The sequence below is a fragment of the Tursiops truncatus genome, chromosome 4 (genome assembly GCF_011762595.2).
Source record: "Tursiops truncatus isolate mTurTru1 chromosome 4, mTurTru1.mat.Y, whole genome shotgun sequence".
Lineage (NCBI taxonomy): Eukaryota > Metazoa > Chordata > Mammalia > Artiodactyla > Delphinidae > Tursiops > Tursiops truncatus.
This window is the reverse complement of record NC_047037.1, coordinates 136,129,594-136,147,147: the sequence shown is the minus strand read 5'-3', so window position 1 is coordinate 136,147,147 and position 17,554 is coordinate 136,129,594. Positions and strand designations below refer to the sequence as shown.

General features: G+C 42.5%; 1 long non-coding RNA gene across 1 annotated transcript; it reads left to right on the top strand.

Annotated features, from left to right (window-relative positions):
• The first annotated feature begins 444 nt into the window (after positions 1-444).
• On the top strand, positions 445-17,482 carry LOC109547862 (uncharacterized). Its single transcript, XR_012331613.1, has 3 exons — positions 445-573; positions 679-754; positions 11,920-17,482. It is a non-coding gene; the product is annotated as an uncharacterized lncRNA (long non-coding RNA).
• The last annotated feature ends 72 nt before the right edge of the window (positions 17,483-17,554 follow it).

The following is a 17,554-nucleotide window of genomic DNA, read 5'->3' as shown; positions in this document are numbered from 1 at the left end:
CTATCACTTATATATGGAATCTAAACTATGACACAAATGAACCTATCTAGGAAGCAGAAACAGACTCATGGACATAGAGAACAGACTTGCGATTGCCAAGGGGGAGGGTGTTGAGGGAGGGATGGAGTGGGAGGCTGGGATTAGCAGATGGAAGCTATTGTATGTGGAATGGATAAACAACAAGGTCCTACCGTATAGCACAGAGAGCTATATTCAGTATCCTATGATAAACCATAATGGAAAAGAATATTAAAAAAGGAATGTATATATGTATAACTGAATCACTTTGCTGTACAGCAGAAATTTACACAACACTGTAAATCAACTATAGTTCAATAAAAAAATAAAATTTGTTTTGGCTTTGCCAAGTATGACTTTAAAAGACAAATAAAAATCAACGGCCCCGCCTCTTCTGGTGCCTGCCTGGACTCGGTGCAGGGGCGGCGCAAATTCCAGGCACAGAGGCAGACAAACAGCAGGACCTTGGCGGTGGGGGAACTGAGCTTAAGGAAGGGTGGTCGCCTTATCGCACCCAAGAAGGCCCACATCGTGCAGCAGCAAACGCTCAAGAAGGTGAGTGTGGACGCGCGAGGGGAAAGAGATGGAGCGTGGAGGCTGGCGAGGGGCTGGGGATGGAGAAATCTCAGCGCTGTGAGCCTGTTTTCCTCCTTCGCACAGTGGGTACGGAAACATTTCCTACCAATCAACGGGCCTCCCAAAGTGAGGAATGGCGCGCACAAAGTGTTCGACCCAGGTGAGCTGCTTTCTCTATTACTGTCCTCCTTAATAGACCTCGAGAGGGAAGGCAGCCTGGGAAAGGAGTCACAAACCCCAGCTTTGCAAGAAGGCAGCACTGGGTGCAAAGCGCCGCTCCCTCGACAGCTACTGTTTATTCGCCCTGAGCCTCTTAGCTGTGAAATGGTCTTACTGATAGCACTTTTCTCCTAGTGGTTCACAGGGCAGTGTGTGTTGCCTCTGGTTTTGATTGTCTTCTCTTCCCCCTAATAAGCTGGTTTATTAGCCAGAGGAGGCCCAAGTCTCATTGAAATACAGACCACCCTTCATATACGTGGGTTCCCCATTCACCAATTCAAGCAACCTGAGGATCATAAGCTTAGTGCAGGATCTCTGATTGGTTGAATCCTCGACTTTGGAAACTGAGGATATGGAGGGCCCACTAAGGGCTGTGAACATCCTTGGACTTTGGTATCTGCAGGGGAGTCCCGGAACCAATCTCCTGCAGATACCAAGGTACAACTGTAGGCTATAGTGGGTTTGGAAATAGAACATACATTTAAAGTCAATTGATTTTTGAGAAAAGTGCCAAGACAATTTCATGAGAAAAGAATAGTCTTTTCAACAAATAGTGCTGGGACTCTAGGTAGCCACGTGCAAAAGAATGAAGTTAGAACCCTACCTCACACCACAGAGAAAAATTAACTCAAAATGGGTCAAAGACCTGAATGTAAGAGCTAAATTATAAAACATTTAGAAGAAACCATAGGAGTAAATATTTATGATCTTAGATTTGACAATGGATTCTTAGATACCATACCAAAAGCACCAGCAACAAAAGAAAAAATACAGAAATTGGACTTCATCAAAATTAAAAACTTTTGTGCTTCCAAGAACATTATCAAGAAAGTCAAAAGACAGCCCACAGGATGGGAAAAAAATACCTGCAAATCATATATCCAGTAGGTGACTTGTATATAGAACATGTAAAGAAATCTTACAACTCAATAATAAAAAATTAAATAATCCATTTTTTTAAATGAGAAAAGGACTTGAATAGACATTCTCCAAAGAAGATATACAAATGGCCAGTAAACATATGAAAAGATGCATGATATCATTAGTCACTAGGTCAATACAAATCAAAACCACAACCACAATGAAATACCACTTCACATCATTGGGATGGTTATAAAAAAAAGGCAGGTAATGACAAGGGTTGGCAAGGGTCTGGAGAAATTGTAACCCTCATACTTTGCTCTTGGGAGTGTAAAATGCAGCAGTTGCTTTGTAAAACAGTCTGGCATTTCTTCAAAAAGTCAAACATAGAGTTGCCGTATGACCTAGCAATTCCATTCCTAGGCAGGCAGCCAAGAGAAATGAAAACAATATGTCCACATAAAGACTTCTACACAAATATTGATAGCAGCATTATGCATAATAGCTAAAAGGTGAAAACAATCCAAATGTCATCAACTGATGAGTGGATAAACAAAATGTGGTATATCCATACAGTGGAATATTAATTGGCCATAAAAAGGAATGAGTACCAATGGATGAACCTTGAAAACCTTATGGTTAAGTGAGAAAAGCTGGTCAGTCAAAAAGGCCATATTTGTATGATTCCTTTTATATGAAATGTTCAGAATAGGCAAATCCACAGAAACAGAAAGCAACTTGTGGTTGCCAGGGGCTGGAAGGAGAACGGATTGGGGCTGACAGCTATTGGATGCAGAGTTTCCCTTTGGGGATGACAAAAATGTTCTGGAATTTGATAGTTGCAACATTTACACAACTTTATGAACATACAGTAAATTTTGTTTTGTTTTATTTTTACTTTAAAAGGGTGAATTTTATGGCATGTGAGTTATGTCAATACTTTTTTTTTTTTTTTTTGCGGTACGCGGGCCTCTCACTGTTGTGACCTCTCCCGTTGCGGAGCACAGGCTCCAGACGCGCAGGCTCAGCGGCCATGGCTCCTGGGCCCAGCCGCTCCGCGGCATGTGGGATCTTCCCAGACCGGGGCACGAACCCCTGTCCCCCGCATCAGCAGGCGGACTCCCAACCACTGCGCCACCAGGGAAGCCCAGTCAATACATTTTTTAAAAAAGAAAATATAGTCCTGGTCATTCTGTGTCCCTGATGGTGATCCTCACACATATGAGACAGGGGTTTGGAAAAGCAGGTGGTTTCTCTGACCTGTTTATGTAAATCAGATTCTACTTTGATAATTACATTCTCTTCATCAATGTCTCAAAAAGTTTTGGGAGGGCGGGAGGGACAAAAGGGCAGAAGGATATTCATACAGTAGAATATAATAGCAGTTAAATGAACTAGAATGAATGAAATGAATGAATGAATGAATGAAAGGAATCCATCAGTATGGATAAAACCTAAAAACAATAATAGGAAAGAAAATAAGTTGCAGCATAATATAGCATTTGTTTTAAATTCATGAACATGGGAATCGATATTATGTATTGCTAAGGATCCGTACATTTGTAGTAGTTACGTGAAAACCTGTCCTGGGGACAATAGTCACCAAATTCAGAATAGTTCTTGCTCCTGGGAAGGCAGAAGATGCACTGGACCCGAGAGGGGTACAAAGAGGTCTTTGATTCCAGCTACAATATTTTAATTTAAAAAATAATCTAAAGTGGATACAGGGGGCTTCCCTGGTGGCGCAGTGGTTGAGAATCTGCCTGCCAATGCAGGGAACATGGGTTCGAGCCCTGGTCTGGGGAGATCCCACATGCCACGGAGCAACTAGGCCCGTGAGCCACAACTGCTGAGCCTGCGCATCTGGAGCCTGTGCTCCGCAACAAGAGAAGGCCGTGACAGTGAGAGGCCCGCGCACCGCGATGAAGAGTGGCCCCTGCTCGCCGCAACTAGAGAAAGCCCTCGCACAGAAACGAAGACCCAACACAGCCAAAATTAATAAATAAATTTATTTTTAAAGTGGATACAGGAAAATGTTAGGATTTTTCAAATCCATGCAATGACTACCTGGATGTTTGTTATCACTAAATACTCTTTGTCATTATTTGTTAATAAAGCGATGTTTTCCAAACTTCAGGTCACTTTGCGTAAGTAGTTCGTGAAATCAGCTTTGTGGCTCATAACAACACCTTTTCAAAAAAAGAGAGAGGACTTCCCTGGTGGTCTAGGCCGGTTGGGGAAGTTCCGCGTGCCATGCGGTACAGCCAAAACGAAATAAAACAGAGAGAGAGAGAGAACATAATAGAAAATATCAGAATATTTAGGGAAAAAGTTAAATATTGTTTTGGATAACTTTGAATTCAGGGTTTACTGTATCGCTAGGCAGGCAGCCAAGAGAAATGAAAACAATATGTCTACATAAAGACTTCTACACAGATATTGATAGCAGCATTATGCATAATAGCTAAAAGGTGAAAAAGGGTACTGGACAAAAATATTCAAAAGTCCTTTATATAATATACGAAGTTATAGTCCAAACATACTAAATAGGTTGAACAAAATTCTTCTTATGTCTGACCGTAAGCAATTTTACCGTGTTAGTCTTAAACAATCATGTGATATGATAGGATACTTTATTTCATAGTCAGTCACATCTATAGAAGTACAATCTATAGAAGAAATTGTAGTTTAAGAGACCTTTGCATTTTTCTTTAAAATATTTTAAATTAAATATTATTTTAAGGTCTGAAGTTTGGAACGTAATGAAAATTTAGCCTGGGTTGGGGATGTATTGCTGTGAGGCCTCATCTATGTTTTTATTTCTTGTTAATAGCACCCTCACCGTGAAAGAATACGGCTCCTTGGAAAACTGATGTCAACTATTAATTGGTTCATTGACTCAGCTCTATTATTAGCTTTATTTTTGTGGTATAAATATTTCATATTAACAAGGAGATCTTTAGGTGTTATCTTTGTGATTCTAAACCTTCAGTCTCATTCAATTCATGAACACCTGGAGATGCAATGAAGGCAGTCATCACGCTCTTGAGTGTAGAAATGGGTTTGGTTGGGGTTTTTGTTGGTTTTCTTTCCTTTTTTTGATCCCAGTATGTTTTGATCAAAACTGTCCTTGCAATGAACTCCTATTTCCATGAAGTAGAGTGGGTCTTCAGTTATGGCTTGGAGCCATAACTAAGGCAGTAGGATGAATTGCTTTGAGTACACGTGTGTTACAAGAGCAAAAGCCTACAGTAGAAAAACCAGTCAGGAGTGGAGTGTTGCAAAGTCCAATCAAAGTAAACCTGAATGGATAGAAGGAGCAGATAAAGCTGATGGAGGAAAGGACCAATGAAAAGAAATGGACATTCAGATACTAAAAGGGTAGTTGGGGCTCCTGGCCTCAGGAAGACACCCCAAAATGTGTCTACAGTGTGAGAGCATCCATATAATCAGGACAGCAATGGGTCATACAAGGAACAGATGGTCCCCTTGGGTTTTCCTACAGAGAACTGACTTTGGCCACCTTGAAAATGGGTAGGGATGGAGGTGAAATGGACAATCACAACTTAAACTTTAAATACTTCTCCGCAAACCCACACCCCCGGAAAAGACCACTCTTAACCATAGTGAATATGTAAAGAATGAAATCAGATGCTCTGGAATACTCAACAAGCATTCTCCACCTCCACCTCCTACTCACTGCTCTAAATAAGAAGGTGTGCATAGATACATGAAGCCTTTTGGAGCTATTGGAGAGCATCCAAGATACTTTCTTTTCTTGCACACATGCTTTCAACCTATTTGGAAAATATTCTACTTTGAGATAATGTTTCTTTTAAATCTACCAAATAATTTTTAATAAAATAAAAACCACTAAGTATATAGTCAAGTGTGTAGTTTTTTTAATATAAAAAAGCTATAGATCTTTGGATATTTTATCTTGGATTGCATCATCAGAGATGAATTGAACACAAACTCAAAGTTGCTATTTCCATTCAAGGGAAGGGGGGACACACACACCTCGTGTGTTTTTATTCACACACTAGCTGAACGGTGCTTGAGACCCACTCCCATTAGGGGTGACTGCCTTTGGAGTGACACGTTTAGATCTCTAACTTAAAAAGCTTCTTCCTACTTTTGAACGTTGATAGTTTCGTGTCATTTCAGAGGTAATCCCCTGAAAAACTTCCCATTGGTGTTTGTAGAATTTCTTTTAATGGAAAATTTTAAACATATAGAAAAGTAGACAGACTCGTACAATAAACCCCAGTCACCCAGATTCAACAATTATCAGCTCAAGGTCAACTTTGTTTCATCTATGCCTCACCCACTTCCTGCCCTGTGGGATTGTTTAGAAGCAAATCCTGACATCATATCGTTTCAAGCATCAATATTTCAATATGTAACTCTAAAGACAAGGATGCTTTTTTAAGTGAAACATATTCATTGTTCCATTTTTGCACCTAAAAATTATTATTTCATAATTTCAAATACAGTCAGCATATTATATTATAGTCAGTAATTAAAACCAAATCAGTTTTTGAGGAAAGCTCTCATTTCGCACCATCAGGAAGACAATGTGGTCTGCCTTCCTGTCTGCAGAAGGAAGGGATGTGAGTTAAAACAAAGACAGGGATGGCCAAAGGGAAATATGATCGCACCTGGACTCGTGAGGACTCTGAATGCAGGGCAGAGCTGGATTAAAGAACCATAGAAGGACCCTTTATTCCAATAGTACTGGAGCGTCTCAGGGGACTGAATGCAGCTCGGGAGGTCAGCTGGGCCCCAGAAGGGACTGAACTGGCAAATAAATGCAGTCACCCCAGGGGCGTCCTCTTCATCACACAACTCTCCTTTCTCCTTCCTAGATTTCTAGGCTGCTCCTTCCTCATGAGTAGAAAAAAGCAATGCTAAAGTTCTTGAGTTTTCCTCCTTCTCTGTATGAGAAACCAGCCCACAATGAGATGGGAATATCTTAGTTATAATCACAAGTTTCCAGGAAAAGGGGCTCCGATTGGGCCAGTTTGGGTAAAGTGTCCATTCTTGGTCCAATCACCAGTGACTGAGGCAGTGGGTCACATGTGTGTTACAAACATGGCTATCATGTTTGTAAACATGGCGTACCCATGTGGTCTGGTGGGTGCGCAGAATCTCCCAGAGATAGCCAAGGGCCACTATTCACCGGCTGGGTTGTTGCCAAGGAGGAAGGAAAGCAGAAGCATCTCTAGAGCTAAGGAGTCCACGTGGACCACTGTGTGCAGGCAGGAGGGCGTTCCTCTCTCCCCACGTGACAACAGGTGTCCCCAGCAGGGGAAGCGTTCTGTTCCGGACTGGGCCGTCAGATCCAGTCGACTCTTGCTTCCCTCCCCCTCAGCAACGTTTCAGAGCAAAGAATCCCCTGCAGGTTCCTCTCCAGGGATCCCAAGGTGAAGACCACCCTACCGGTCAGTGAGCAAAGGCTTAATCTGTCTCTAGCTCAGTCTTGGCCCATGGGGGTCGGTGGGGGGCATGAAAGAGAAAATGCTTTAACTACTATTTGTCTCCAGTCCAACACAGGTGAGACTCCTCAGCCTGAAAGCAGGGCTAAGAGACAGGTAAAGAGGACACAGTGTAAGAGGTGGAGATGAAACACAGCTGGTGGCTTAGAAGGAATTAAAGCTAAACTCAGCGAAGGTACCCAGGCAGCAAGGCCTTTACCTTCTTCATCTTCATCTTCACCTCCTTCATGGGGCACTCCTTATTCCCCTCCCTCCCTCCTTCCTGCCTTCCTTCTTTCCTTTCTTTTTCCCTCCCTCCCTCCCTCCCTTCTTTCTTTCCTCCTTCCCTCCCTCCCTCCCTCCCTCCTTCCTTCCTTCCTTTCTTTCTTTCCTTCTTTCTTCCTTTCCCTTCCTTCCTTCCTTCCTCCCTCCCTTTTCTCTTCTCTTCCCTTCTCTTCTCCTTTCTTTTCTTTCCTTTTCTCTTCTCTTGTCTTCTTTCTCTTTGCTTTTCTTCTCTTTCTTCAGTGTTCCTTAACCTGTGTTTTGGAGACCATCAGCATAAAAATCACCTGGGGGCTCATTAAAGATTCAGACTCTGGCCTTGCTTCCCAGACACCCAGTTTGGCAGCCTTAGGCCCCAGCCCGGGAACCTGACTTTTTAACAAGGCAGGAGATCTTTTTTTTTTTTTAAATTTATTTTTGGCTGTGTTGGGCCTTCGTTTCTGCACGAGGGCTTTCTCTAGTTGCAGCGAGCGGGGGCCACTCTTCATCACGGTGCACGGGCCTCTCACTGTCGCGGCCTCTCTTGTTGCGGAGCACAGGCTCCAGACGCGCAGTTTCAGTAGTTGTGGCTCACGGGCCTAGTTGCTCCGCGGCATGTGGGATCCTCCCAGACCGGGGCTCGAACCCGTGTCCCCTGCATTAGCAGGCAGACTCCCAACCACTGCACCACCAGGGAAGCCCAAGTCCGGAGATTTTTATGCACACCCAAGTATGAGAACCACTTGCTGTGGACAGAAACACCAGTCAAGTTGACCCCAGAATGTTCCATTCATTCTTTGCCCTTTGAACAGGATGAATTTTCCTGATATAATTGCCCCACATTTCTGTGGTGGTAGGGATGAGTGTAGCCAGCATACCACAGTTGTTAGTGAAGGCATTTAAGTCTACACCCTAAATACCTTTCCTCCTGCCCTGGGAGCTGCCCTAAACAGCTGCCTGGTTCAAGAAAAGCCCGTGAAGCTGGGCTCCCAGTCACACCACCATTCCCCCAAATCAGGGAAGCTTTTTGTTTGTTTCCCTCAATTCAACGTACTGACATTCTTGAACATGGCATTGGTACTGTGAGTACACTAATAGAATAAAAATTATGCTTAGAAATTGTACCTTCTAATTTTGGAAACCTGATTTGATATAACAGTATCTAGATGTGTATGTCAAAGCACCCCTTGTGGAGAGCTCCTCTCACATTTGGAAAGTACAATGGCTACCATGAATATTACAGGTGAGGCAACCTGTTTGTGCAACAGGCTGGCCCTGAAAGAATCATCTCTTAATTTCTCCTTTTTACAAGAACAGCTTTATTGAAGTATAATTTAAACATCACTCTTATAAGGGTATGGTTGGTGAGTTTTAGTGAATTTATACATTTACGAACCATCACTGCAATCCAGTTTTTCTAGCACTTCCATCCATCTGGAAAGCTACCTTTGCCTGTCTGCTCCCTGCTCCCACCCGTAGCCTCAGGCAACTGCCGTTCTACACTGTCTCTATAATTTTGTGTTTGCTAGAAATTTCACATAAGTGGAATCTTTAAGTATGCAGTCTTTGGGTCTGACAACTTTCACTTAGTGGAAAGTTTCTGAGATCCATCCAGGCTGTTTTGTGGGTCAGTAGTTTGTTCCTTTCTATTGCTGAGTAGTATTCCACTGGGTCGATCCTTTCAATGTCTTGATTTGCTCTCAACTCTCTGAAACAGCACGTTTTCACATTGATATGGTGGGAATCTTCTCAGGACTAGAAACTGCAAACCTAGACAATTCCTACCTGTGTCTGTGTTGTCAGTTGAGGAAACGTGCACATCCTTTTGACTGTGTGAATTGGCAGAGAATATGAGAGGTTGTTTATCCTAGTGTGGGCCCAACACTTAGCTGTATTCCCAGATTTCAACTAAAGATACCTAGTTTTCAGTGAAAAATCATTGTATGTCTTTTTAAAAAGATATAATTGTTTCTACAGGTTTTTTTCCCTGAAACATGCTAGTGTCCTTTATCAGGTCTTATCACTTAAAATATGCCTAGGAGTTTGATCACAACTTTATACGTATTTTACTGTAAGAAGATCAATGTAAAACTACATGCCTGAGTGCAAACGCATGTTTTATAGTTACCTTAATTATTGGGTTCACGGTAATGGGCTGCAGCTCCTAAACCTCATAAAAAGTTGGTATTCTGTGGATGCACTCCATGCATCTATTTTTGAGTGCATATTCTCTGGTTCAAATATCTTTGTGTGTATATTGCTTTGGAAATATTCTCTCAGCTTCCGAGGCATTCTCCAAACACTTTCTGACATAGCCAACATTCCGGGGTATTTGAGGAAGAGCTGCAGCTCTCTCACCATGATCCATTTCCGGCTGCACAGCTGAGTGGCCCAAAGAGGAAAGAGCATCTAGTGGTTTGGAGAATTTAGTTCAGTCGGCCCTGGAGGTCTTTATTTTTAACAGTATGATTAAACAATATTTCTGACAGCACAGGAAATTAGACACATATTTACTGAGTGCTTCTTTTGAAAGGGGTACAATGCTAGGGCAACAAAGCAATGATTATATACTTCATTCATTAAAAAGAAATTTCAGCACCAACGATGTGCTAAGTGGGGTAGGAGATACAAAGCTGAGTGATTCTCATCCTCAAGGAATGAACAAGTTACAAGAGGAGCTATGACGTTAGTGTTATTCCTTAGCTGATCTGTGTTGCTGAGGACCTTTGGACAGCAACACGTTCTCTCTTTGGTTTGGTTTGATTTGGTTCGGCAGGAAAATAGTTTTTGTATTATTCTGGAGATGGAAATCTTTTACTTCACCAGAATACAAGTTTCTTTCCAATCAGAAGAGCACAGGTGAAGTGGATCCAATTGTTTGCTGAGGTTGCATCTCAACACGTCTGCAGCTTAGGAGAAGCTCTTTCATCTTAACCTTGATGATGTGAAACTTCTGTAACCATCACAGAGGACACATGGGATGTCGAGAACAACTCGGATGCTGCTTCCAGCTTTGCTGCTAATTAGCAAGGTGACTTTTGGCATCTACTTTGATCTCGCTGGGGCCTTGGTTATTTCATCTGGAGGAAACTCATGTCATTAAGTCCTTAGGTTCCTTTCAGCAAGAAGATTCCAGGAGGCCTTTTTCACTGAGGGAACAAATCCCTGTCAAGTCCTTGTCTAATAATTATGATTAGACAACCTTCCTAAAGTTACTTGGTAACCTTCCTGAGGCTTTATGACTTTTCCATTCTTCAGGTGTTATACATCTTTTCTTTCCTTGAGTTTGTAATGGAGCAAAGTAAGAATCACATCATTGATACATACTGAAATTTTAAATATTGATTTTGACTGGGCAGTAATGAGAAAATTAACTTTTATATTTCAGATATACACATATCTCTTTCTACCATGAAAATGAGAAAGTCAGGTCATTAATGTAGGCAAATGAGAAGTGAGACTTTTGGGTTTGTGTCATTTCTTCCACCCTCTGCCCGCCTCTAGTTTCAAGACTGGTAGACCATGAAGAAGGTGACAGAGATTGCACGATGTCCCAGTGTCCTGCTGTTCTTAAATGAGGGAAGGATAAAATCCCTGTCTTCATAACATAAGAAGTAGTATTAGTTCATCCTTTATTTTCTTTTATTTGGTTGGTTCTGTTGGTCTGTTTGTCTTTTGGCTGCGCCACACAGCTTGTGGGATCTCAGTTCCCCGACGAGAGATTGAACCCGGGCCACAGCAGTGAAAGCCTGGAATCCTAACCACTAGGCCACTAGGGAACTCCCATCCTTTATGTTTCAATGATTAACATCTTAGATGCCTGTAAAAGCTGGGACGAAGTCTTTATGAAGAACAATGGATGACAAAACGCCAAATCATAAAAATTAAAAACTTAGTGTTTATCCTGCTGTATCCTCGTATATTCCTGTATCCTTCTGTGTACATGATGCAAAAGAACTGGGCATAGGGAACACTGCTACATTTTGATAAAATGTGGATAAAATTCAAATATTCGGTTTTAGAAAGGTTTATAAATCTTCATTCTGATTAAGCAAATATCTGTTCTTCAATTTTTAAGAGGTGTATCAAGAAAATTGACCTGTAAGTTTAACTATAAAGTTTAGGTGTTAAGTCAGTCAGTCACCAATCAATTAGCCGTGGAAAATATGATCATATAATCAGAAAACATCCCTTTCCTTTCCTCATGCCTCAGCTGAAAATGGAAAGTGAAATGCCTGGATGTGATAAAGGCTTGGGATAAAGGCCAGTGTCCTAGACAGGCAAGAGTTACCACAGAGAGGAAATGACTGGGGAGCATCTGACAGCCTGTGGGTGAGTTGGGTTAAAGATGGAATCCAGTGAGTGATGAGCAAAGAGTTTTGCAAAATTGGATGTAAGCGATATGAAAGTAAGTTTCAAGTAAATTTTGAAATTAGATCCTGCTGCAAATGACAGAAAATCTAAAGTAACACTGGCTTAAACATGATTTAATGTTTTCTCTTAACAGCCGTATGAAGGGTGCCTCAGTCAACAGGAACCCAGGTTCCTTCCACCTTGTTGCTCACCATCCTCAACATGAGGCTTTACCTTATGGGCCAAGACAGCTCCTGAAGCCCCATCTAGGCAGCAAGAAGAAAGAGAGGGGCGGAGAAATGGTCTCCATTTAAGGACACTTTTCAGAAGTGACAAATACCACCTCCACTCATATCCCATTGCCTAGAATTTAGTCACATCGTCACAACTAGACACACAGTAAGTTGGGATTCTGGTCGAGGTTGGGATTCTGGTCGAGGTTGGGATTCTGGATTCTGGGTGCCTTGTGCTCAGTTAAGAATTGGGGTTCTGGGACTTCCCTGGCAGTCCAGTGATTAAGGCTTCGCACTTCCACCGCAGGTACTAAGATCTCACATGCCGCGTGGTGCGGCTGAAAAAGAAAAGAAAGAAAAAGAATTGGGGTTCTATTATTGTAGAAGAGTGTATCTGTGTAGTAAAGAATTTAACCTTGCCCACAGAGAGGTCTGACCTTTGCCTTCCGCTTCTAATAGGTCGCCATGCTCAGTAGATGTGTCTTTGTTTAGGTTGGGGGCTGGCCATGGCAGAAAGTCTATGTAACTTAGGGTGATTTAGGGAGGGAGCTTTGGGTATTAGTTCAACTTCAAGAGGGGCTTGGGACTGAGATCAGCTATCTGATAAGTCAGCATTACTACATGAAGAAGCCCCAAGAAAAACCCTGGACTCAAAATTTGGGTGGGCTTTCCTGGGCGGCAATGTTCCATATGTGTTGTCATACATTGATGCCCGGAGAGTAACACTATCCATGACTACACAGGGAGAGGACAGTGGAAGCTCCATGTCGGGTGCTTTCCTGGACCCAGCCCTGTGCGCTGCTTCCCTTGGCTGGTTTTAAACTGTATCCTTTCGCTGTAAAAAACGATAGCCATGGGCAGAACAGTTTTCAGCGAGTTCTGTGAGACTTTCCAATGAATTATTGAATCTGAGGGTGCTTTTGAGACTCCCCCAAACTTGTAATTGGTCTCAGAAGTGAGAGTGGTTTTATGTGGACTATGCCGTCTCTAATTTCATAGCATCCCAACCGTTTCCTGATGACGGCCCAGTGGAGCAAAAGGACAGGCTGTTTGTGGCCAAAGGCTGCATGCGCTCCAAGACTCACTCAACTGCCCTGAAAGTGAGGGTACCAGTATCTGAATAAACTTGAAACTTAGTTGTGACATCCCAGCATGCTGCACAAAAAGATATTCTGCTCCAGAAGAAGGGGAGGATGTTGGAAGAGGAAGGAAAGCTGCCAAAAAAGCAAACTTGCCCTTTTGTCCATGTATCTATACACTTCTTTCTTCCCACACGTATACAGATGTATACCTTTCCCAAGAGCAGCGATTCCAAAGTCCCTCCAGCTCAGAGACCTGCACTGTGGGTGGTATACGGAGCTCTCCATGGGTCCAAAGGGACTCTTTGTGGTCTGGAAACCCACAAACTAAAAGAAAAGTCATCTGCTTCAAAATGAGCAACATACGGTCGTGCAGTAGGAAAAGCTAGTTACAATAAAACCTCCCATTTGGAAAAGGGGTTCATGGGAAGCACCTGGAAATCCTTGGCCCATAGCAGTGATCAAATCCTGTGGGAGCAGGAGTGGTGAGAACCCCTTCTCTGCCAGCAGAGTAGATTCCTTGGTCAGCACATCTGAATACCCTCTGCTCTGGACCAAAGTCTCTTCTTGTTATCCTTCTGGCCCTGCCCGGCAGGAGGACTTCCCTGTCCCTTATCTTCAAAAACCACATTGGAAGTAAGCATTAGAGGGAATACACTTCTCAGGAGCTGAACAGATACGGGGTCCTAGGAGTTGCTTTACGGATTGCTGAGTCACCTGCGTTTGCAAGACAGTTTCTGGTTTCCTTAACAATATAATGAATACCCTCACACATTTAGTAGGCTTCTGATATGTTTGTTTCTGGTCTGTTCCATTTTAGGGTTGCCAGACTGAGCAAATTTAAAAAACAGAAAACACAGGATTCCCAGTTAAACCTAAATTTCAGATAAACAATGAAAAATACTCTAGAATTAAAATATTTGAGACATATTTTCCTTAAAAAATTATTCATGGTTTATCTGAAATTCAAATGTACCTGGGCATCCTGTGTTTTATTTGGCAACTCTATTCCGTGTTCAACTAACTGGCGCCCAAATACTTACCTGGACAGGTTTTGTCTGAAGACGTTGGTCTTTTAGCTACTGTGCACTATGCTTCTCTTCACCTTAATACCTTGAGGACACATGAAATGATGGGCTCGGTTGGGAAAGTAAAACACCCTTACTCTAAGGTTTACCTCTGGACTGGCTCTAACCCTCGGGCAGAAAAATTGAAGTATGAAGCCATTTGTAAAACTTGGAAACCTCAGTAAAACCATCTTTCCGGGCTGCCTTTGCTTGGGGTATGGAAGCAGACCCCAGATTATCAGTTTATCAGTCAAATGAAATCGTAGACTCCAGGCAGAGAGGGCTTCCTTGGCACAATAATATTCCTTGTTTACAGACTGGCTGACTTTCCCCCCCGAGTTCACCTCTCTCTTGCACTTTGCAGAAAGTGGAAGGAAGCAGCCCAATGTGCTCCAAATTCTGATTTTTTTCAATCATTTTTCCCAGTGTGCAGCCTTGGTCAGCAGGTAGTACGCTTTCTAAAGTAATACTGGGAACATGCCACCAAATGTCATTTTTCCTACTAACGGTTGTCATTTTTCCTCCCTGCAGTATCTGAGCCCTCACCATCCAATTGCTACCTCAGTGCTGCAACTTAGGTTCTGCCGCATGCATCTTCCCACTTCTGGATACCCAACTCTGTATTAGTTATGACCGGAGTCGGCTGCCAGTGTTAGAAAGCACAAAATAACAGGCACTTAAGCAAGTGCATTAGTTTCCTGTGGCTGCTATAACAAATTACCGCATACTTAGTGGCTTCAAATAACACACATTTATTCTGTTACAGTTTTAGAGCTCAGAAGTCTGAGATGAGTCTTTTGCAACTAAAATCAAGGTTCATCAGAGCTAAGTTCCTTCTGGAGGCTCCAGGGAAGACTGTTCCCTTGCCTTTTCCAGTTTCTAGAGGCATTCTAGAACCTGCATCCTTTGGCTTACGGCTCTTTCCATTTTCAAGGTGCATCGCTCTAACCTTTGCTGCTTCCATCACTGCATCCCCTTTTCCTGTCTCTGACGTTCCTCTTCTAAGGACCCGTTTAATTAACTTGAGCCCACCTGGATAATCCAGGATAATCTCCCTCTTTCAAGATCCTTGACTTAATCACAGCTGCAAAGTCTCTTTGTAAGGTAACACGTTCACAGTTTCCAGGGATTTGGATGTAGACATCTTTTTTTGAGGGGAGAGGGGGTATTATTCTGTCTACTACAGCAAGAAAGAAGTTTCCTTCTCTCACACATAAGTGTAGGCAGTCAGGGCCAGGATGGAGGGTCCATGGTCAGGAAGAGCTCAGACTCTTTCTAAACTGTTCCTCTTCCATTCTCAGCAAGAAGTCTCCACCTCAACGTCCAAGAGGACTCCTCAAACTGTAACCAACACATCCCAAAGTCTAGCCAGCAGTGGGAGGAAGGGGGAAAAGAAGGATTTACACCTTCTCTTTAAAGATACTTCCCAGGAGTAGCACACGTGGCTTCTACTAACATCCCTTTGGCCAGAACGTAGTCACGTGGCCACACCTAGTTACAAGGGTGATGGAGACACCCTTGTACAAATTCTTCTGGGCAACCACATACACAGCTGAGAACAAAAAATGGAGTTTTTACTACTCCAGAGGAAGGGGAGGACATGTACTGAGGGCATCTAGCATTCCCTCCAGAGTTCCTGACTAAACCTCTAAGATTACATGGACATTTTCAGAGAGTGAATTTAATTCACATGCAGGTGTGCTCAGTTCCAGAAGACAGACAGTTTTTGCCTTGTTACTTCTAGTCTCATGCCCATATTTGGAGTAATGTAACAGGAACCCTTTGTGTAGCACCCAGACATCAACGTTCCCTTAAAAAAAAATCAGAGACAGTCACGTAAATACCTTCTAGGGAAGAACGTGAAATGGAAGTTTGATGGTTCCAGAAATAAACAGGAGTTTTCCCTTCAGCGACTTCCTGAATGATCTAATGATTATCAGTGAATGGATAATTTGAGCTCTTGCTGAATGGGGGCGTGGCATCTCAGAGTGGAAGGGAAGCTCCAGGGCCTGGAGAACCAGGAAGTGAACACTCTTCCCTGTGATGACTACAAGTTTCACAAAGGCCATATGGTCATACCTGCTGCGAATGCGGGTTTGGGTGAGACGTGGGACCCTGAACCCCTCATGCATAGGGAGACCCCTTCTCACTCTCCCAGCTCATGTGTGAGCTCACATCGGGACCAGCTCCTAAAGTGTCTCTATTGGCCCACTTCTTTCCATCCTACCTTATTACTATGACCGTTGTCCAGTTACTAACGTCTCTTGCTAAGATTACTACATATGTCTCCTGAGATGCTTTGTGTGATGTTCCTCCCCTAATGTACTCTGCAGAGATTGCAGTCAGAAGGATCTTTCTAACATGCAAAGCTGATCAACTCATGTTATAGGTTGCACTGTGTCCCTCCAAAAAAGACATGTTAGAGTCCTAACCCTTAGTACTCAGAAACTGCCTTTATTTGGAAATAGGGTCTTTACAGAGATAATTAGGTAAAACGAGGTCACTGGAGTGAGCCCTACAATAATTCTTCACATTCTACTGGAATTATTTGTTCAACCATCTCTCTTCCTTTCTAGGCTGTAAACTACATGAAGGGAAGACTATATCTGTCTTCAGGATTTAGCATAATTCATAACCGGCATCCAGTAAGTAGATGTGAGACAACTCACCAAAGGAAGAGTAATATATGTTCCCCGTAAATTGTATAAGTATCTCTACTTCCATTTTCACCCCAACTTTTATTTTAAAACTTTCAAACATAGAGAGGAACTGAAAAAATTGTACAGTGACCAGGCATTTACCACCTAGATTCTAGAATTAGCACTTGGCTAGATCTGCTTTATCACATATCTATCTACCCATCAATCTCTCTCATATGATTATGAATTGTGAATCATAAGGGCCTGCAGGGTGCCTGGCAAACATGCTTGTTCAGTTTAGTAGATAGCTCTAGGACAGCAGACTGCCAGTCTTCCTGAAAGTCATATCCTTGGCCCTTTGCACTAGTGCTAGGATCATGTGGGTTTATAATTTTAAAATTGGAATTTTAAAAGTGGAGCTCTGCAGAGTTACCTAGCATTTCTTTTATTCCAGATCCTTACCTATTTTCAGTTTTGGTGTGTATTTAGCAGAGAGTATCTAACAAAACATTTTGTTCTCAGTTTAGGATTAGTGTGGAAACTACCCAGGAAAACCAAGAAGAGCTCCATGATGATGGAGAACATAAACCAATGGGGCAAGATATAACAACTGTAAATATATATACACGCAACATAGGAGCACCTCAGTATACAAGGCAAATGCTAACAGCCATAAAAGGGGAAATCGACAGTAAGACAATAATAGTGGGGGACTTTAACACCCCACTTACACCAGTGGACAGATCATCCAGACAGAAAATTAATAAGGAA